The sequence below is a fragment of the Rousettus aegyptiacus genome, unplaced genomic scaffold (genome assembly GCF_014176215.1).
Source record: "Rousettus aegyptiacus isolate mRouAeg1 unplaced genomic scaffold, mRouAeg1.p scaffold_m13_p_2, whole genome shotgun sequence".
NCBI classification, from domain to species: Eukaryota; Metazoa; Chordata; class Mammalia; order Chiroptera; family Pteropodidae; genus Rousettus; species Rousettus aegyptiacus.
In genome coordinates, this window is record NW_023416295.1 from 36,068,202 (window position 1) to 36,092,042 (window position 23,841).

The window sequence follows — 23,841 nt, forward strand, 5'->3', positions numbered from 1 at the left end:
CTCCAGCTGCACCTGGAACCAAAGTCTTGCCTCTCCCCGTGGAACCAAAGCACCACAGAACATGACCAGAACTTAAACACCACCACCCTTTCAGATGAGAAGGGTCCACTGTCAGGAAGATCTGGTGCTAAAGCCCCTTATCATAAATAACCAAGTTCCAAGTTCCTCCAATTAAAACTTGTCCGCCAACATTCCCAAACACCTGTTCCTCCTAACTCCTTAAAACCCTGTAATGGTAAGCCATCAGGGGTTGGAATTTTAAGAGATAACAACTTATCTTGCTTAGGGTTCTGCAAATAAAGCAACTCTCATTTCTCTACTGTAAAACTCAGTGTTCAGTATCTGACTCTTCTGTGCACTAGTGAAACTGAGAGACCTCAGGACTTCGATTAAATTTAATTTTAAATCCCAGCTCTAGAAATCATCTTTCTCTCTCTCTCTCTCCCTCTCTCTCTCTCTCTCTGACGCTCAGAGACCTAGCTCCCCGCTCTTCGCCCCTCCCCCACCCCTCGATAATCGCCGAAGTAGCAGAAAATGGTATCTTGGACCTGACTAATCCTGACTAATAATGGTCACATGGACTGGACCTCAGGCAGGCTAAAGATAACATCTTTACCTAAATTATGTTCCTGAGCCTTAAGCTGGAATGACCCCCTGGCTACTTTCCTATGAGGCCAAATAGAGGTACACTAGAGTAGACCTCAGAGATGCTCGAATTGAAGAAATGATTTATTACTCTTACCTCACCTCCGACCAATCAGTTCCCAACATGACCCGGACCCCTAATTCACCATGTCTTGTGATCTAGGTGCTCAGGTTATTCAAAGGTATCACACTCTCACCAGTAAAGTGAACTACCAAAGGTAGTCCCAGGGAGACTGTTGCCACTCCACAGCACACTTACTCAACTAGCATGGTCGTTAAGATGCATTACTTCTCATCCTATCTGTCCTGGTCCACTGTTTGCCAGCTGTGGAACCTTAGACAAGTTTCTTAATCATTTACAAATTACAAAAAAACATTTAACACAATGCATAGAACACAGTCAGGATTCTGAAAATGCTATGAGTATGGGAGTAAAACTATCTTTTTCCTCTACCCTTCTAAGCTCTTGACTAGGACTACCTATAACAAAAGACAGGTTAACAAGAGAGAAGCATACAAATTTATTCAATACAAGTTTTGTGTGGCATGGGAGCCTTCATTAGAAAAGGAAGACCTGAAGAAATGGTTAAACCTGAGTATTTTTACACTAGGTTTGAAGAGTTTCAAGTTGTTAAAGAGAAAAACACAAGCCCACGATATCAAACCTAGATTTAATATCTGATCCAATTGCAGTTTCAACCTTTCCCATAAGCATAATCTTAATCAAACAGTCTGAAATGTTTCCGGTCAAGCACCAGTAGGGTAAGCAGGCCCTTGGGCAATCCGCATCTCCCACAGAAAGAATAGTCAATCTGCATGATAAAAACCCTTCCTGTTTTCTTCCCCCAAAGAAAGAAGTCCTGGCCCCAAAGTAATCTTTTCTTTTCTTTTGTTAATAGCTTCCTTGCCCCAACCTTCTTCCTGTAAAAATGTTCCATTTTGCAGTGCCCTCAGTGGTCCCCCAGATCTGTCTCTTGCTTTAACAGTGTTTGTACAGAACCGACCCAAGGACGTCCCTTCTTCCAGCCTCTGACCATCCTTCAACCTCTTTTCCAGTCACAACCTTCAGAATATTCTCAGCTATTCTTGGCCTTTAAGACCAGTCAACATTGTGTTTTGAGATTAATTCCTTATTGCCGAACAACCATGAGCTCTCAAATCCATTGGTATTCCACTGAGGTGAAGGCCGCCCTCGACCAGCTGGTTAACCTGCATTTGCAGGCCTCCTGCACCTAACTCTCTCTACGCTTCTATTTCAGCTGGAGGATATGGCTCTGGAAGGCATGGGCCACTTCTTCCGCAAGTTGGCCAAGGAGAAATGTGAGGGCGCCTAGGGTCTCTTGAAGATGCAAAACCTGCATGGCAGTTGAGCCCTCTTTCAGGGACCTACAGAAGCCTTCACAGATGGGTGGGGTAAAACTCAGGATGCCATGGAAGCCTCCATGGTCATGGAGAAGAACCTGAACCAGGCCCTTTTGGACCTGCGTGCCTTGGGTTCTGCCCACACAGACCCTCCATCTCGGTGACTTACTATATGGGGGGGAGGGTGAAATTCAAGTAGATGGGTGAACATCTGACTAACTCTGCAGGCTGACCGGCCCCCAGGCTGGGCGGGGTGAATATCTCTTCAAAAGGCTCATCCTCAAGCATAACTAAAAGCCTTTGAAGCCCAGAGGCTTTTGAGGAGCCCCTCTGCATTCCCCTGGTGTCGCCGTGTGCCTGAGCCTCTTCCTGCAACCAACAGGCAGCCTTCTAACCACTCTGGAGCTCTGTGCCATGCTTTGGACCAAATTGCAATAAAGCTTTTTGCAGAAAAAAAAAAAAATCCATTTTGTACAATACTTGGAGCACACTTCCAGTTGCTAGATGGGACACTGCCTGATCCGTGAATCACTTAATAAACCCAATTATATCTTTAAATTTACTCGGTTGAATTTTTTTTTGTTAAGTCTTGGGAAAATATGACAGCACAAAGAGTAAGAGCTAAGTATAGTAAACTGGAGAAAGCACAGCAAAGTCATTCAGATTCTACTCAGTGTCCCTTTTCCTTCAGAGATAAGAATGTCTTTTCCTCCAGGTTAGGCAGGGCACCCCTCACAGGAAGATTTTATGGCCTGTTTCAGGGAAAGGTCAGAAAGTGTTTCTCTCACTTTCCATTTTCCAAATTCTTTCAGGTTGGCATATCCAGTAGGTGCTGAATTTTGAGATTGTGTATACTGAACCCTTTTGCATTCTTATTATTTCTCTCTTGTTCAGAAAATCGTTTTCGGTGTGGACTCATGGGTATAACAAAACAGGTTAAGAAAAGAGCACAGGTTCCAAAAAGATCTTAACAGAAACAATTTAAGGCGGGGGACTATTTTCATTTTATCTGATTATTTTAGCACAAGTGGGAGTTGAAATTTGAATGATCTGGATACTTAATCTCTTCTTCACTTTTTATTTGTTGTGAGCCAAGTTATATTTCCAAAATAGATCATCAGAATGCCTTTATAATTGTTTCCATACCAAGAGGCATTTAATTCACATTCAAAAACCCACAAGAATGTGGCTTCCTTTTAAACCAGGAAAAGGTCACCAGAGGGCATTCCTATTCTGTACAGGGAAAGGGACGCCCCAGGACAATCCCTGAACAACAGCTTCTAGAAGAACAATAATCCTCTAAGAATCGCGGCACTTTGTAATCTCCCTCTCTCCTGCCTAGCTTTGAAGGAAGGTCATGATGTCATAGAGGAAGCATCTCAAGCATGTTTACTGCATTTTTATGCAGTCACAGTATGCAATTACTCAATCACAATCATGTAGAAGGTCTGGTTATTTAAGATATCTCCAACAGCAACTACTTTTCTGATGTCTCTCACTTTTCTCTGGCATTCAAGTTACTGGCTGTCTATGTCCCTCTCCTACCCAATCGCCATGCTCTCAACATCCACAAGATTGTCAGTTTTTAATACAGAAGCCTTGCTCTTTCTTGACCAATGACCCAGTCACCACTCTGCTTTGCCGAAGGCTTTAAACATCTGTAACATTTCCACCTTTCATTTCACCAGCTGCTCTTCATCATGGGCCCTGCCCACACAATCTTTAGCTGTTTCTCACACCCCCTCATTCTCAACAAACCTGTCCATTGTGACATTTTCCCATTTTCTGAGCCTGTTCAATTATACCTGATTTTGCTTGCCTCCACCTCCTGCTTAAACCACTGGTTAACCATTTCCACTAAATATACCATTAATGCTCCAAATACTCCTATTATCGTCAATTCTCAGCTTTGGGTAATTCCTACCACCTTTAGAGCAGGAGGAGAAAAATTGATATATTTCCATACTTTATAGAACACATCACAAAATCCAATATGCATAATCCTAAATCATTAAAAATCAAACTCAAGAATATTCTGGCAGAATATAGCTAATGGTTCCAGTGAACTAGAGTTTTATAAAACTAGTTCTTACTTAAAAGTTTAGTATATATCTGAAGTTTTTATACCTCTGTAAATGGAACTGCACTTCACATTTTCTTTCGTTTTACCCTTATAAGCTTGATTTTTTATTTAAATAGCGATAACAGCACTAATTATATCCAAAATTTATAAAACCCAAGTACTCATAAATTCTTTAATAATCTAAATTATTTTCTAAAATGTTCTTTCAAATTAAGACACCACTTAATAACTGTCCTAATTAAGATCCTTCTTCTCTCAAATAACTAAAAATTCTAGTTTAATTTGTGTGAAAAATAAATTCATTAACTCACACAACAGTAAATCTAGAAATATGGTAGGCTGATTCAAGGACCCAACAATGCCATCAAGTACCCAGGTTCTTTACATTTTTTTTTTAATGCCATTATTAATGCATATGTTTTTTTTCCCTCAAGCTGGATCTCCTTGACAACCAAAGATAACCATAACCCCTGTAGCAATTTCAAGCCTCCATTCCAGACAGGACCAATATCAAGAGCCAATATATGTCTTCTCATCCAATGTCCCCTTTCTAAGTATCAAAAAATTCTTTCTACCCCACTTCCTTCCCCCCCCCCCCACCCAATCCTGTCTTCTCATATAATAACTATGACTGGGACAAAGCACAAATGCCTTCTCAATAACCAATCACTGACAACAGGAATAGAAACACCATGATTACTAACTTAACCTAACCAAAATTTCTCCTAATTTAGTAATGAAATGCCTCACCGATTCATGTGAGGAAGAGTGGACTTCTGAATAATACCAGAGTTCTATGAGCAAAAAGAAATAGGAAATTATTTGGGTGGACAACCAATAATGTCTGCCACAATAAAAAAGAAGGTGATATGGCTTTTAGAAGTGAAAATATTTTATATAATAAATTATATTTATATATATTATTTTCCAAAATTCTTGGCACACATTTAAATTTTTCAGCAATAATAGTAAGTGATGGCCACATCATATGACCAAATATATAATCTTAAATAACGCGTTTCCATATGTACAAAAAATATTTTTTCCTTAGTATTCATGGGAAATTGTTAATACTGGCACAGTTACTTGTTACCAAGTAGGAAATAGGAAGAATTCTTTAATGTATTTCTTCTCTGAAGAGGTTTATACATGCAAAATAAACCACTACCACAAGACAATATTCCCAGATAAATCATAACCCAAATATAGTTTAGTGATATATATGAAAAAGATAAATCTTTTAAATTTACATGTTCTGAAAATAAATACTTCTTTGCTGAACTATATCACTAATCAAAATAACCAAGAATGGCACACATGCTTCTTGAATAAAGCAAATTACCTGGAAAACAAGCATTATTAATTGGGAATTAACTTCCAAAAAATTTAGGACATCTCGGTATAACTCAGTATAGCAAATAAAAAAGAGTTAAATAATCTGAAATTCTTTTAACCTCATTGAATGACAGCACAACCCATTGCTACTTCTGAAGAAATCAGTATAGATTTCCAGTGGTTCTTAACCTTTTTATGCCATGAATCACTTTGGCTATCTAATGAAGTCTATGGACCCCTTCTCAAAAATGTGTTTCTAAATGTATAAAATAAAATATAATTTATGTGACAGAAATGGACTTAAAGTAGGTATTAAAATATATTAAAAATGATTTGAGATACAGCTACATATCAATAAATATATCCACATATTAAAAAAAAACCTAGAAGCGGGTATAATTATTATCATAATTTCAAACTAGTGATAAGTATAAAAATATTTCAAAATATGTACAGCCAGAGCAATGAGACATGACAACAAATATCTGCAACTTTGAGAAAGTTACAGGTACTACTAAGACCATAGTGTGTGTGTGTGTGTGTGTGTGTGTGTTGTATGTGTATGTATGTGTGTTTTTCAATATTCAAAATTGAAAGATACTAAACTTAATTAGATATTCATAGAAGTAATGATATTACTGTTTTCTATGTAAGTTCAAAGGCCCTCTTAGAATGCGAAATAGAGTGCATTCTCCAAATTCTTGTGACTCCAGTTAAATGTTGGTTAGATCTGGACAAATGAAAAAAGAAATAAAAATAAGATAGCATTTTTATTTTTAATAAATAAGATGTTTTAAACATATTAACACAGTTAAAGTTCATAAACTCCTATACGCAATTACTAATGATTATGATGATCAACATGAAGAAAGAAAGGAAAAATATCTCTACAATTCCAAAATTCGCAAGTTGTTGTTAAACAATTTACATGGTTCATGTCTCTTTGCCTTTACCAACTGCTCTGTCTTAAACTTTTCCCCCTCTTTGCCTACCTAACTCACCTTCATTTATTGTTCAGGAATGCCTCCACACTTTCTTTCCAGGCACTGATCCCCTTCACATTAATGAATAAACTCTGATCCTACTCCCTCAACATCCTCTCCACTGTAGCACATAATTACAGGCAAAAACAAGTTCTATTTAAGTCAATTTAAGTTCATTCGAGACAGGTCTCTGTTGCCTACTACTAAAAAGGACACACAACTGCAAAACAAAAACAAGTAGTGTTCAATAAATATTTATTAAATTCAACTGGATCACATTAAACTCTCTCTATTTGTTGATTCACAATTTAAACAGTTACATTTTCCAGAATGAGAAAAGGTAGGGCGGGAGGGGGGAGGTGTAATTTTTCTAACAACTTAAAAGAAAGTAAGTATCATATTGAATAAGAATAAGAACGTCCCGAAGAAAGATTCTATCGAGTCATAAAACACTGTTCTTTAAAGCCTCATCTGCACTATTCTAGGAAATTTCATAGTTCCAAATTCATCATGTGTCCTAGTCTACTTAATTTAAGCAATTAAGCCTATGACAATTCAGATGTTATAAATTTAGTAATGGTCCTTCCTTTTAAAAGAATGACAATATTAGCAATATAATAGTTTTTACTAGATTGCTATTAAGAATTTTAAAGGCTTTTCTCATATATGTCCAGAATCACAACACATGCATTAAAACAGAAAGAATAATTCACAAATTCAAAACAATACCTATGCTTATTATGAAGTAATGCTATTTTATAGATCTGAAATTTCAATAGACTTTTGCCATTTCAGATGGCATTTAAAGACTTTCAAAGACAACTCATTACTCAAATGTGACTCCCTAACAATTCTCTCAAACTATATTTTGCTTGACTACACCACATAAACTGCAAACATCCTCTTACTAACTATACTCAATTGAAATTAATTCAGTTACACAATTGTTCTTTACAATAAGCTAAACTTTCTCAATATTTGTGCCTATTTATGTTGGAAGAGATTTTTATGATTCTAATAGTGCAGATCCTCAAGGAGGTAATAGGAAATTTCCACCATCAGTTAAAATTCTGTATTTACTATAAAGTTCCTCAAAGACAGACATAAATTATACAGACACAGAGAATAGCACATGCCTGCTGACCCTTCAAAACACTTTACAAAGTATTTTGTCTTCTTAAGTAAAATTCTTACCAGTACTTAACCAACCGATGCTTTAACTCACCCAAGTGGAAATCTGAATATATGAACCTATTTGCTGTTAAAATTTTACTTTAAAACATGGCACTCTCCCGATGGTTGTAAATAGCTATGAGAGAAATCTAGAGGCTAAAATCAAGTTTATTCTCTCATATCAACTTTTAATTATCCCAAATTTGGAGATTTGCTACCATAGCACAGATGGTTCTATTTACTTTTTTAAAACTAAAATGCTATCTAAAATCAGAATCATATCACTTAGCACAAACTAAGTGACAAGGAGAGCTTAGTTATCATTTGATGAAATATTATATAACTATTTGAAAATGTTATACAGCCAAATTCTTAATGATTCAGTTAGAAAGTTATTTATGCTCTAAGTTTTCTTCTACCAAACCTCTCAACCAGCTGTGTTTTGGTCATTTAAATAACTATCATCATTTCTACAAGAGAGCAGACTACAGACTGAGCCCAGATCATTCAATCTGCTTTTCGTTGGTAACTCTGGCAGAGTTTAAGCTCCCTGAAATTCTTTGGTAAAAGTTTCAGGAAACAAGTCAATGATAACATCTGATAATTTTAAGAAAAAACTATACAATAGCAGGAAAACACTAGATTTCCACACAATTAGTACTTCACAGTACTGTATAAACTTACCAGCAGTATTTACATTTGCCTGTGTTCTACTATAGGAGAACAGAAAAGGCCTCTATAAGGGTTCAGAGCTATTCACCCCAAGATGTGCTTCTGTGGTATGGGATTGTTCTGAGCTCAAGGAAATTTCAGTTTCAGGAGCAAGAGAACTTTAACTACTTTAACTACTTAGAAGAGCTCTAATTAGGAACCTCTTCCATAAGAGATTATCAGAGATAACCTCTTTTGACTTGTCTCTTGGACAAGACAAACTGCTGTTTGCTTAAGCATCTGCTCTTCTCATCATCCTGCAATGACCTTTCGAAGCCCCCTTACCTCATCCTTAGCTCAGAATGACTTACATACCCATGTTCCCTTTCAATCTCTGAACCTCTCATGTATGCAGGGTTCCCATACATATGTATGTATTAGATTTGGTTATTTTCTCTTGTTAATCTGTCTCATGCCTATTTGATTATTAGATCACCCAGAAGAACCTTGAGGGTGGAGGAAAGTTTGTCCCTCCCCCTCACCTCCATGATTATGTTATCATCAGAGTCATTAACTGAGAATGTGGGTAACAGATCTTTCCAAATACTTTTCTCTAACTTTACAAGTATAAACAAAAGCCTAAAAACTCCTTTATAATTTGAAAACCAAAATGTCTTTTCAAGGATCTCTAGCAACCATAATCTAGAAAATACTTTAATGTTTAAAATTGGCTCAGAAATATCAATTAATTGAAATTATTTCCCCTATGAAAAATATACCTATCACAAATAGAGAAACATCAAAGGAAAACATACACATCTAAAGACAGAGCAAGAGAAAAAATTGGGGGGAGTCGTCAAAGGCATATAAGTTTCTAAGTTATATTCTGAATTTCCCTTTAGAAGGTGTGTGATGAAGACAATGTGTAGGTGTATCTATACACCTACAGTAAGAGCAAAAAACAAACATGAAATAAAGACAGCCATTCTATCTAGGAATTCCCTTTTAGGTAGACTTTAGAAACTATATACAGTTTTATTCAAAACTCTTAAAACTTCATATTAATCTTTGCTATGTAGCACAAAATATAGTGGCAATCACAATTATTACATAAGTTAACTCACTTATTCATATCATGGGAGCAAAGTGGAGAAGCCTTTCCAGAATTATCCTTAAGTACACAATATTGAAATATGAGACAAATTCAAAAAAAAAGAAAATTAAGATTTTTTTTCTCCTGTACATTATTTGATTCAATTAACTGTCTTTCAATGAAAGCATTCTTAGGGCGGCTGAAAATATTTTCTTAGCATAAAACAAACATAAAACTAGCAAATAACAGAACTTAAAAAAAAGTATAAGCACTGTTTTCTAAGCCTAACTCTGAGACACTGACTTTTAGCCATTATCTATGAAAATAAAGGCTTAATTTCAATTTCATAGCTCCCCTATTTGGAAACAACACAATTTCTCTGTTGAAAGTTTATACTGTTTTTCCTCTTCCAATCTGAATATATTTAAGCTCCCACAGAAACAAGTTTTAGTTTCCTGATCTCTAAAGGCATTAAAACAAACACTCTTAGATCATTAGATCCACCAGCCTCTAACATGTTTAGAGATCAGAGCTCATGGCAGCCATGTAACTGGTTCCTGAAACTACTTTTGAATTCATTATTACATTCAAATAAAGTAACTTTTTTTCTCTTTTAGAGGTTTTAGAAAACAAATCTCAATTTTGCAGAATGGGTCACAAAGAGTTCTGCTAAGTAAAATTTAAATAAAAATTACCTAACATTCAGCAATGGAAATTAAGATTTTAAGATTTTGAACTTTAAGTTAAAAGCAAGATTGGATATTTTACATTAAGATTACTCTAATACATCCTTAAACAGTCACTTGTTCTTTGACTTATTCAAAAAATTATCTATTTTGTTAATATGACCATAAATTCAACTATTATTTCCTGTATATTCCTACTTTTTCTAAATTCACTATTAATGAATATAAGGTGAAGTCTAAAAATAAAAGTTGCAATTAAGTATTTCACCAAAATATTTTATTCGTTAAACTATTTACCTGAATTGTAGTTCCCCTTATCCGTGGTTTCACTTTCTGCTGTTTTATTTACCCTCAGTCCACCACAATCTGAAAATATTAAATGGAAAATTCCAGATATTTTGAGAAAGAGAGAGGGAGACCACATTACATAACTTTTATTATAGTATATTATAATAATTGTTCAATTTTACTATTAGTTATTGTTGTTAATCTCTTACTGTGCCTAATTTGTAAAATAAAACTTTATCGTCTTACTGTGCCTAATTTATAAACTAACTTTATCATAAGTATGGATGTATGGGTGAAAACATAGTATATATAGGGTTCAGTACTATACGGGGTTTCAGGCGTCCACTGGGTGTCTTGGAACTTATCCCCCACGGATGAGGGAAGACTACTATACTTATTCTGTTTTCTTTCTCTAACACATTGATTTATACACCTGAGAGTGAGTTAAGTTAAATATCCATGAGTATAGCACAGTACATTAAGCTATAGAAATAGTTTAACTGACATGTCAAATGAGAAATTAAATATTTCACTATCATCATGCATGGATCAACACTTAATCAGTTTATAGATTACAGATAACAATAAATTATATGTTGGTAAAATGTTTAAGAAGTAAAATACATGCATGAAATCAAAGTGCTCAGAAGTGCAGTGCTGAGATTGAATTCAAGGCTGATGGTTTCTGGGACATAAAAAGTATGCAACAAATAATGGTTAAATCAATTAACGAATGGCTCTTAAATATACTATGTAAACTCTTAACGGAAGTCATTGTGGCCACCAGGAAAAGAAAGTTTGTTTGCACGTCCTAAATGTATTTTAGTCTCTCAAGTGTTACTTCCAAAAAGGGAGCCAGATTCTGCAAATACATCTGATAACTTCTCATAAAGACAAACTTGAGCCAAACTCGAAAAACAACCAGTCCTAAGGATAAATATAAACTGAAATAAAAATAAATGAATTTGCTGATTGTTCTTTTCTCTTTGTGAGATGACTCAGCTTTAATCATAACAAAATCTCACCCAATAGCCTCAAAAAGTAAAGTTTACGATTAAATTAAAACTATGATTACAATGAGAAAGCAGTAATTTTTATAAATTAAATACACATATATCACTACTATCTGTGTGTTCTAGATATAAATATTACTATGTTACCTCTATAATCTCAAGTGAATCAACTGAGAAACCCTATGACCTTTATGGCTAAAAACATATTAACATAATTTCATCTCTTTAATGCTCACAGTAAGCTTATAATTGTGTAAAGGAAAGTTTCTTTACTTTGCAAGTGGAAAAACTGAAATCATAGTCAGGAAAAACACGTTGCCAAGGGTGATTCACAAAATCAGCCTCGGAGAGCAAGCTGATAATTCACAATCCAATCTCAAACTCACTCATCCAAAGGAAATATAAACCATATTAGTGCTTTTTACCATTCAACACCCAAACACACAATAGTAGACCTATGTCCCTGGGGAAAAAAAAAGTAGACATATGACACATGAACAATTTTAATGCGTAAAAGTAGGATCTGAATTGCAGATAAGGCTCTGAGTTCCTGGCTAGTCTGGAACTTAGAAAGCAGCAGGGCTTTTAGTATTGGGCAAATGTGTGTGAAATACTGAGATCACTCAAGTTCTACTTCTTCAAGTGAAAGAGCAAGATCTATTTATAGGATCACTTTTTGACAAATACAAGGAAGACATGCTGGAAATGTTTTTTTTCTTTAATTCCATGACCCAAATCCGTGCCATTTGAGAAATACCTAATTAAATTATTCGATTTAGGTAGAAAACCACCTGCTCAAAGCCCAAGTCTTCATTTCTAACTGTTTATGAAAACATAGAAGGTCAAGACAGAGGGACTGAAGCTGCAGCAAGCCTAGTCCACTTTGAGGAGGCAAATAGGAGCACAGTGTGAGCATATGCAAAATATGATTAGCACGGGCAGCATCAGGCCCCCAGCTATTCATTCCACAGCAACACAGATAAGGATCAGACAACTCTTAGAGCACTTCTTTCACTCTCCTCTGTCATATCTAACTCCACTCTATGCTTAGTTTATTTTTTTTGCCAAGAAGATTGATCTTAGTCAATCACATAAAAATTTTCACTGCAAAAGAAATCCCTTGTTTAAACCCAAGAACAACCAACAGTTCCTTTCCAATTATCCCCCTGCAACTCCTCCAGTCTCTTTCATGCCTGGCTACTGAGCTCAGTCCAGTATGGCGGCTGGCCAGATTCTTCTCTTCTTTCCTTGTCAGTCGTAAAAACTTGGAAAACACTCCTGGACAGCTCAAGGAGACCCTTTAATTATGCAATAAGGCAGTACCTTAGCCTGTTGGCTGTTTTCAGCAAGGCTTGTAGTCGCCAGAGACATTGCTCTCCCAATTGGTGGGTTTTCTAGCAAGGCTACTTGTTTATGTGGGGGAAGGAGGGTAAAGACTGGCAGAGAAACGAGGTGATCTGCAAATCTGAAAATTTTCCAACTCTGACCTACTAATATTCATTCTATCTCATTACCTCGCCTTTAGCACCTAATCACTCATCTGGTAACACAGACACAAAATCATTAGCATCGCAGTCTCCTACTAGTCCTAGAAATTAACAAGTGGTGTCAAAACTACAATATTCTCCAAAAACTTTTATTCTCAAGTGTTGGTTGAACATATTTTAGAAAGCGGGTCCCAAAATAAATTTATTAAATCCTCCCTAATTGACTGCATTATACTTTGTCAAGCTAGCAGACTGAAATAGTGCGTGTAAATGTCTGATGCAAGTGAAAGTAAGGAAAGCTTAGCTGGGAAAAACTGCCAGGACCCAGGAAGGGATACCTTGACTGCCAGCCTGCATTTACTCGTGGTTTGTTCAATGTAGTAAGTGGACTCGCCAAGCGCAACACCAGCTACATCTTCTTTACTCTTCCCTGGTGCTCTAATTCAAGCCGCCGCATCCAGCTTCCTGTTCAAGTCTCATTCAACATTGTAAACACATTCCAAGAAAACCAGCCTTCCCGGAGTTCCCTCCCGCACGCAGGGAAGTCAGCGCAACAGCCAAGGAGCCACGGGGAAGAACCGATCGCGCTGGGTTCTGATCCGTGTAGTGAGTCTATCCACAGGAAGGACCTAGGCGACAGAGCTTGACTACCGCACGGAGAGCCCAGGGTCTCATCGTCCTGCCGCGCTGTGCGCCCCTCTAACGCAGCGCGCGCCAGGAGTTTCATGACCCACCCAGCCACAGGGTACCATGCGGGCGCCGCCCCAGAGTTGGGGCCCTCCCAGCCCAGGGCTTTAAAGAATCCTCGGCCGCGCCTGCGAGCTTCGCTTCTCCCCGCCCCCATGCCCACACTCTCTCCTGGAGCCAACAAAAGGGAGGTTACGCTGGAAGAAGTTTCGCCCCTGGGTCGCCTTGCTGTTGACCCAGAGATGACTTGCCTGCTCAGTCCATCCGATCCACGCACCCTCAGCCGTACTGATCCACCGGCGCCCTCCCGCCCCGCTCCAGCTCCTGCCCGGCCGGACCAAAGTTACCACAAAGGACTACAGGAGGCTCTAGGAGTCCGGAGACAGCTGTGTCCCCGACCTCGTGAGGCTCCCCTGTCGTCGCTGAAACACTGCCGTAGTAGTCGTCAACAGGTTTTAGCCTCTTTCGTGCTGAACGACATCCTGAGCCTTTCACTGTCCTAATTTTTGCAACCTGCCCGGCGGCCGCCGCGGTGGCGCGCAGCCCCGCGCCCTCCCTCCCCAGCACCCGCGGCGGGCAGACCACCGCCTGCCGCCTCTCAAAATGTCACTTTAAAAGAGATCGCACGCTACCTGGCGGAAGGCTAGGCTGGTAGCCAAGGAAGACTCCAGATAGACCGCAGTCTCTCAGTACCTTACTGACTGATGCAGTCGGGTCAGGCTTGGGGCAGGGGCGTGGAGAACTGCTGCGTCCTCAGAGCCGGGAGATCTCCGCTCCGGCACAGCCGCGCCGACGTTTCCGTGGCGTATGGGCAAAGTTTCTGTACGTCAACGTGGTGCTGGACTTGGGACCCTCCGACTCCGGACCCCTCCCTCTTCGCGCTCGTTGCCCTCTTCCTCCTCTTCCTAATCGGCTGGAGCCAAAACTGGCGCTGGTGGCGGCTAGGGCTGGAGGCTCGGGACTCCCGATCCCTCCCCGCTGGGAAAGCGGGGCTCCCCCTCTCGGCCAGAAGGCAACTCTCCCAGACTCCGGCTGGCGCACTTCTGGCGGTCTCCTAGGACACTTCCACACCGGACGCCAGTGTTCAAGCTCACTGACTTTCTTCAATCTCTGATAGTCGTTTACTATGGGCTGGTATCTGGCGTTAGCACGCAAGACTCAAGGGGGCGGGTGAGGGTGGGGGTGGGGAGGAGTGGACTGTGACAGAAACCCGACTGCAGTAAGAGAGGCCTTACCTTACCCTGTTTTTAACCCGGACAGAAGCAAAAACACAGTTCCCTGCACCCCCACCTCTGATCCCCAGCCGAGTTTCCTTTTGAACCTCCTCTCTGAAGCCCTGGATTAGGACTGTTTTCCTTCCCTTATCTCTATGTGTTTCCTAACAATTTAAAAACACCTCTGCTGCTTAAAATTAATAAAAAGTGTCAAAAGAAGCACACACATGACCACGATTAGAATGCCCTCTTTACAGCCTTTATCAAGAAAGCATTAATAACAGTTGTTGCCTGTGCTCAGAGGGCATCTCTGTAAACATTTTTCCTTTATTTTTTTCTCATTTCTTTAAACTCAGCCTGAATCTCTGCGCTTCGTTATACCTTGAAAAAGAAAAAGAAAAAGAAAAAAGAAACCTGCCTCAACCACCAGCTCATGCTCATTTGCTCCATTCAGATATTTGCCTCTGAATTCAGGACTTCTGTAAAGGCTCTAGGGAAAACGCAACAAACAATTCTTAAAATCTCTGTGCGGAAAGACCGGCAAGAAAAAGGAAGAGTATCCTCATAAAAGAGATTCTTAGTGGATAAGAGGAACTTTCGCTAAAGTTTTATGAGACGCTGCTCATAATTTAATTTACTAAATTTCAAGTTGAATGTACAAATGTATGGATAGAGGGAATTTTTTAAAAGCATTGTGCAAGGCTAGGGAATATAATGTGTTCCAGTGGAACCCAGGATTTAGAATCAGACAAGCCAGATTCCTTTCCAGACTCCATACTTACTCATTCTGTGCCCTAGGACACTCAATGCAATTACAACTGCCAGAAGGAATTATATAATGGAACTCACAGAGTCACGGTCACATTTACAGGAGGTGGAATAGTGTCAGGCAGAAAAGGTACTCAATAAATATTTGGTTCTTACATCTCACTCTACTTGACTGTAATTAGAAGAAGATGGCTCTGGAAATTTTCCCCAAAGACCTTTATAACTGAATCAATTTTCTTCTCCCTGATGCTTTTTCCATTTAAAAAGATACAGCATTACAATTTTGAAACAGGAACTAAGTTTAGGGATCATCTAGCTCTAGTCAAACTCCCTTATTTTGAATACAAGGCAACTGAAGTCCAAGAATCTTAACTGACTTCCCCCAAAACTCCCGGTTAGGAGTTGCTAAAGCTAGGACCAGAAATCAGGCCTCTTCACACTTGGCAGAGTCCTCTTTTAACTGTTTTCCCCTTTATCACAAGTCAAGTACACAGTAAAATAATTACATTGAAAACATTAATCTGATGACAATACTAGTTGCTTTTTTTGTAGTGACCTTTGATAATGGAGAAAATGAAATGGAATAAGCATTGCCAAGAGAGTCACTTAGAGTGGAGAGGTTATTAAGGATGTGAGGTTTATATACATATTGTGCCTCAGTTCTCAGAGCTATTAAGTTGTTAAACCTGTTAATAAACTCAGCTCAAGGATGAGGCATAAACATTCTGGAACAACCCCTAAATGGGCATATATGGACTTAATGTCCTTCCCTGTAGTTTCTGTCCTTTGCATATTGTAACCAACCAATCCCTATTAACCTAGCCAGCAAGCCTTCATTTGCATTTGAAAGAATTACATTTTGTGGTTTTTGCCTTTAGAAAACTTGCTTTTCTTTGTTCTCTCCAGAACACAATTTGGGTTACTACCTGAATCTGCATGCTTTTTGTTCTTCCTTACAGCCTGAACCTTTTATTTGGTGAACATCTTTAAACAATTAATTTATAAACAACTGCTAAGAAATAAATGATGCCACTTTAGGTGATCCCTTGGTATCAACATAATTATAAAAATAAATCAAATGGTAGCCCAATATTTAGGAATAAGGAATAATTACATTACATAATTACAAATATGTTTTTTAATACAATTTTAAAAATTCTGATAGAAACTTCTAGACTCCCAGGAATACATCAACAAACCACTAGTAGATCTACAGATCCTAGTTTGAGAAACACTAGATTCGTTTTCAATATACTACTACAGCTCTACAGCTCCACTTGGACAACTTCAGAGCATGAGAAAAAATTAGGCTGCAAAGAGTACGAACAAATGGAAATTCTTGTAGCGTAATATACTTATTTCTTATTCATTTGCCTCTGATATCTGTAAACAGAAGTTCTTCTAAACCCTTTCTCTCCTTACTCAATATTGAAAATCATTTGGACTTTCATATAACTCCCAGGTTCTCAGAGATAAGACCCTATATCCTCCTTCTAAGAAGTATTCTCTATCACTCCAGCTTCCCCCTGAATTAGCCACTAAAATAATTTCTTGAAGGTATTTCATAGCCTTTTCTTTAAGTTCTATGCTTCCTTTCCATAAGACTTGAAAGTTTCCAAAAATAGAAAAAATTATAGCCATAAAGTATGTCCACTATGGATGGATAAATAGGGATGCATGAATCCCCATAACCATTTTTTCCCAATCATTGCATACATTGCTAAAGATTAATCATTTTTATATTTTCTTCTAGTATTTACAATCTTTTAACGTGGTACTCTCCAATTTTTATAAATTGACTTTTGATATGAATTGCTCTATAAAATGGCTTGCAAGTATAAAAATCTCAAGGATGTCAAAAGCAAGTTTTTAAAAACACTAAAACCAAATAGAACAAGATTTAAAATCAGATTTATGGCATGCTCCAGGAACTGAAGAAGGGAGATGACAGGAAGAAGGGCTGCAGAGGCCCTGGCAGGGCACTATCATTAAAATATGCCTTAATCTACTGATAGCAAATGCTCATATTTCGATTTGAAAATTCTTCACATTTAGCTTAGGTGCATATGGACTGAGATAGAGACTCAGCAGTCTTCCAATATTTTTTCATTAATTTTCTGGCTCAAGCCAGTTAGAAGTTTCTCTTACTTGACCTAAAGGAATGTTGACTAAGACAACCGCTTGTTATTTATGTTGAGAATAACAATTTTATTGCTGATTTTTACAAAAATACACAAAAATATACTAATATACTTGTTGTTTAGCTCCCTATTACTGCAAAGCCATCGCTTAAAGTATTTGACAATTTTTTTTTAAAAAAAAAGAATTCAAGATTACAGTTGTGTGAATTAAAAAGTGGTATATTTCCTTTTGTTATGTGTAACAATGGCCAAATGACCCTTGAGTTCCTAAGTGGATATGAGTTCTAATATTAATAAGTGCTACATTTACTTTCTACCTTCCATCATTTTATCGCTCATTCTATTTTGGTCCTCGTGATTAAGAACATGAAACATACTGATTCCAAAACAAACAAAAAAAAAAAATGAAGGGGAGGAAAATAAAAAAGAAATAAGTATTGCCTGTGTTCTCACCAACAAAAATACCCATTGCTAACATTTACTCTATACCCAACAAGTATTGTTGAGGTCTCAGAGACACTCTCCAATAAATAACATCCCTTCTTTATGCCTGGGTTGGGAATAAATTGAGAAATAACACAAAATTAAAAATAGAAGCTAAAATATTATTTGTATTATTGACAGAGACCTGGTTTGAATTGGTAGATCTAAAGATAAACAACCAAAATAGCAGCCTCGGTCACATGGTTCTTGCCTCCCTACCTAGGAGGAGACAGTGTCTTGAAAAAGGAGTTAAATTCTATTTCCTGAAATCAATTCCTTAGAAAGAGGGAGAAGGAGGGGGGAATGGGGGGGAAGGAAGGAGAAGAAGAGGAAGGGAGGAAGGGAGGAAGGAAGGAAAAGAGAGAGATGAAGCTGAACCCTGCATGCTCAGTTAAATTTTTCTGAGGTTTATTCCTAAATGTGTTTATCAAATATACCACACTTCCTCAGGGACAAATGAGTAAAGACCCAGAGAAAATATTTTAGCATAGAAGTCAGGAGTAGAGAAACGGCATTACCCTATACAGTCATTTACATTTTTCTCTCCTTTATCTCATATGGAAGTATGCTATACATACTACATCATGACAATGTACCAGTATATCATGGACCTCTCCCCTACCAGTATTTATTAACATTTTTTTTTTTTTTTTTGCTATTAGAAACAAAGGAACTATGACCATCTGTACACATATTTTTGTACATCATCTGTACCCATTTTTGCCAATTCTTTGCCTATTATTTCCTTAGAATAAGTGTCTAGAAATAGATTCTCAAGTTTTTTTTGGGGGGGGAGGGGGAAATATCTCAAGTTACCAAGAAGTTGTACATAGAGTACAAATAATTATCTTTTTTCCTGAACCATTTGAGTTTAACTTGGCAACATGATACCCCATCTTCCTCAAATACTTTTGCATACTGCCTACAAACAGATCTCTCCATAAAAAAGCAAACCATCAAAAATCATTTTTCAATTATTCCTATTATGTTCTTTATAAAAACAGGATCCAGTTTGAGATCATATATTACATGTAGTTATCATGTCTCTTTGACTTTTATGATGTTGATACTTTTGAGAATTGCTCTGTAGTTATATTGTTCTTTAATTTATTGTGTTAGATTCAGGTCATGAATCTTTGGCTGGTAAACACAAAAGTGTGATACTGCATTCTATATTTTAAAAATTCTACCAAGTTACACCCAATTTTGATTTGTTCTATTATCGATGATCTTCACTTGATTAAGGTAATGGTATATGTCAGGCTTCATTTCTGTAACATTCATCTCTTTTCTTTTGTAATTAATACTTTTTAGGAAGGTACTTTGAAACTATGTCAATATTTCATTCCTTATCAAACTTTCAATTTATCCATTTATTTCCTTATATTAATATAAACATATTGTTTGCTATTTTATTCGACTGACTAGTATAGACACATGGTTTGCTATTTTATTCAAATAGTGTGTACTTATCTGTTATTCCCATGATTTATTTTGACACTCAAATTGTCTCAAATTTGGCCAGAGGGAACCCTTTCAAGTTAACTTCTCCATTCTTTTGCCATGTCTTCATCATTCAGAAGCACTTCCTCACTTTGGGGCATGAAAAGGTATTTAAGTCTCATCTTGAAATATCCCAGCTTCAGCCCTAAAATCAGCCATTTCTCCAAAGAAATCAATCCCTTTCTAATAAAGGATGGTATTTGGAAGTGAGCGTGTTCTGTGGAAGCCAGTCGTGACCCAAAGAAAAAGCCTTGGATCTGCTTCATGGAAAGTCCTGGCTTGATGACCAGGAGTGGTCTCCTGAGATGTGTTCTCCTGCCCTAGTATTTGCAGGCCTGGAAAATTTTCTCAAAGCAGTTTTATTTCCACAAAAACTGCTGAGTTCAGGAGACTCACATACTTAAAATAAAAAAAAATAATAATTTTAAAAAAAGAACAAACAGACTTTTTTTTGCAATTGAATTGCATTAGCTTTTCCTCAATAAGGTAGAAAACAATATATTATATATTGCCTAAAAATTATTTTTGGCAAAAGAAAACTTTTTATTTCAAAAAAATAACTTGTGGTTTTTCACTGGAATGCTTATTTCTTAAATTCTCTTCAAAATTCTATATCAGAATTTCTCAGGCCTGATGATAGGGCCTGACAAAAAAGCAGAGCAAAGCAAGGCACCTGTACGCTTGGGCCTGTCATAATTTGGTTTGAGAAAATGGCATCATGCTTTAAAATGCAAAGGGGTCATTGGCTTCCATTACAATCTAACAACAAAAGACATTCTCTCTTTATTACAGAGATAAAATAATTTTAACAATTCCTCTTCTGCAAAAGGCAATATGTAGCAAGAATTGTTAGAACACAGACTTGTCTTGTTGATTTTGTGACAACGGTCTCTCCAGCCCTGCAGCCTGAGAATACACACAGATGAAGTGCTATCAGTAATGGAAATTGGCTGGTTTTTAAAGGGTGTGACTGTGCAAGCCCACTGTCAATTTAAAAAAAAAAAAAAAAAAAAAAAAAGGAAGAAATCATGCAGAAGCAATTTCAAAATTACACAAATCCTTCACATATACTAGTAATACAGGTAAGGATCACCCATTTTCTACATAAAAATAAGCCACTAAAGATTTTAGATGAGCCCCTGTATCTATAAATATAAAATTCTGTTAAAAAATCTATACATTGTATAAGTGAATACTGTAATAAACTAAAGCATCTAATTATTAAATTAAATTGTTTTTTATTGAAACATTTTTTGTACTGTGCCATGAGTTTGGGGAAGCATTAATGAAGTGTAAGTGACTGATAATATGGATTTATCTCATAAAAGGCAATTTTGAGAAAGCTCTCACAGATTGAATTGTATTTATTGAGTTAAGTTTCAGGTATTTCTTATAAATGTGAACTTTGAGCTATTGACTTTTGAAGCAAGAAGCGCAGCATGGTTTTCAAGCATGGGCTCAGGAGTCATAAAATCATGGGTTCCAATCTTCACTCTGCCACTTAATAGCTGTGGCACCTGGATAAATAATGTCTCCTCTTTTAATATAAATTTACTCATTTCTGAAACAAAGTTGTCAAAATTACTAGAGTTAGCATATGTAAAACATTTAGCAGCGGCTGTCAAAAAAATATAAAATAAATGGTAGTTGTACAAGGAAACAATAAAACGTTTAAACTTTTGATATACTAATAGAGGTTTGTATTGAAACTAAATCAATGTGGGACAAAATAAAAGGAAAACAATAACTTTGGCTAAAAAAGTCAAACTATAATTATAGATTTTTCTTTGCCACAATAAAAGGTATTTCTGACATTTTTCCATTGAAGAAAGCATTTATGTATTTAAATTTTTATTTAAATATAATTAGCATAACATAATAGTTTCAACATAATAATTGCATGATATACATATATATTGTGAAATAATCACTACAACAAATCTCTTTAATATTCATTACCATACATAGTAACAATTTGTTTTCTTGCGATGAGAACTTTTAAGATCCACTCTTAGCAACATTCACATGTACAATATAGTATTATGAACAATAATAGTCAATAATACTGTATATTAGATCCCCAATACTTATTTATTTTATAACTGTAAGTAAACCATGGGCAAAAGGTAACAACTTCCATCTATGTATTTATTTTTATCTTTTAACTAATCTACGGCATTTATTCAGATATTGCCAGTTTTTCTACCAATGTATATTTTCTGTTCCAAATTCCATACAGCATTTATGTCTCCTTAGTCTCTTCTAATCTGTGACAATTTCTTACTCTCTCTTTGTCTTTCATGATCATGACTATTTTGAAGAGTAATGGCTGAGTATCTGTAAAATGTCTCTCAAATCAAAATTATCTGATGTTTTCTTATGGCTATATTGGGGGCATGAGTTATTGGGAAAGATGCCACAGAGGCAAAGTGTCCTCATTGTACCATATTGGAGGTATGTGATATTGACTTGAGTTTACAATGGTGATGTTAGCCTGGTTAAGGAGGTGTCTGCCAGGTTCCTCCACTGGAAAGTTACTCTTTTTCTCTTTGTAATTAATAAATATTTGGGAGAAGATATTTGAGACTATACAAATATCATTTTTCTCCCTAAAGTTCTGCCCAATAATTTTGACATGCATTGATGGATCCTGCCTGTTGCAATTATTACTGTATTGTTCTAATGGTGATTTTTCTCTTTCCCTCACAATTTTTAGAATTATTAATTGGGATTCTTTTATAAGAAAAAGTATTTCCTCCACTTCATCTAGTGTCACCATTTGACTGAATTTGATTCAAATCTTAAAACATTGTTTTTTCAAAGAATTGGAGTAAGTGTACTGCTAGGGAGCAGGAATGATGGGGATCAGACCTGCTCAGGAACTCCATTATCATTCAGGTAACGTTCAGTATTGATTACTTCTAATGCCAGTCACTGAGCTGGTGCAAGAGAAATGACAATGAATAAGCACTGTCTTTGTCCTTAAAGAACTCATAGTTCAATAGAGGGAAACTCATGTAATAAATACATGCAGGTTAGGCACTAAAACAGAAATGTATTTCTTAGTGCTGGCGGCAGAATGTGCTAACAATTAGAAACCAGGCCATGTTTTCACAATGCGAGCTTAGTTTTGAATGGTTATTATATGTGTAGTAGGCAGGCAAGATAAGGAAGGGCATTCATGGCAGAGAGAATGGCATGATCAAAGGTTAAGAAGCTTGAAATAGAAAGATAAGAACAAGGAAGTTCAAATATCTTAGTGTGTTGGTAAATATTCCATGAGAGTCTTGAACTTATCTTGTAGATCTTTACAGTGGGAGCTACTCAAAGTCGAATAATAGGATAATTTTGTTTCAAAAAATATACTCTGGAACCATTTAAAGAAGATATTGAAGCTGGTGAAATTAGATGTATGGTGACCAATTAAGAAGGACTTTAGTTTCTTTTTTTATCAAGTTTAATATCATTGGGTATCTTTCTGAGCACTAAATACAAGAGGATGTATAAATGACAGATTTTAGAGTAAAGTGATTCTTTATTGTATTGGAACTTGTTATGGAATCTTACAGTTTTGATTTATCTCAATAAATTTTGGGTCCTGCTCATGACCCTTTAGCATTTTGAGTATCTTAAATTCCACATTATTGGAATTTCAAATACTCCTGACTTCTGAGAATAGTCAATGACATAATATGGTTATAGAAAAGCTATACCTTGCAGCCACTGCTTTTGTCTAGCTACCTTATTAACTCTAAAATGTATATTTTTGTAATGTTTAATAGTATTCAGGAAATCAAAGTGATATAGGTACTTCTTGGGACCTATTTAATCTGCATTCCCAAAATTACATTTATTCAGCTGTTGAGAAAATTTAAAGTCATGGACATAAAGCTAATAGTTGAAGGAATTTTGGAAATGATAAGATTAATAAGTTCATGAGGGAAGGTAAACAGTAAAGAAACTTTGTAGTTATTACTGAATAGCATGGACTCTAGATATACAATAAGGGGCTGATAAGACATAAAGAAAAACGAATAGTTCATGACAATTGAGATTACATGCTACTAGCAATGGGTTGACCTTTGAGTTTATGTATAAAACATAAAGATTTCATGAGTTTCAAAATATTATTAGTCAGAGTCTTGGAAAGAAACTAATCTCTTATTCAAACCAGATAATTTGAGAAGAGTTTAATAAAGAGACTATTTATAAAGATGTATGCAGGGTAATACTTTGGGAAGCTATT

General features: G+C 36.6%; 1 protein-coding gene across 7 annotated transcripts in view; it reads right to left on the bottom strand.

Moving 5' to 3' along the window:
* The window catches only part of GULP1 (GULP PTB domain containing engulfment adaptor 1), a 202,677-nt gene extending 188,016 nt beyond the window's left edge, over positions 1-14,661 (bottom strand). For 2 of the 7 annotated variants that reach the window (XM_016150025.2, XM_016149851.2), the window contains exon 1: positions 14,119-14,239. The gene's annotated coding sequence lies outside the window, so the exon portion shown is untranslated. Of the gene's footprint in view, positions 1-10,308; positions 10,378-14,118 lie in introns of all 7 variants that reach the window. The other 5 variants (XM_036236040.1, XM_036236038.1, XM_016150108.2 and 2 more) reach the window with 5 other exon arrangements.
* Between the last annotated feature and the right edge of the window lie 9,180 nt (positions 14,662-23,841).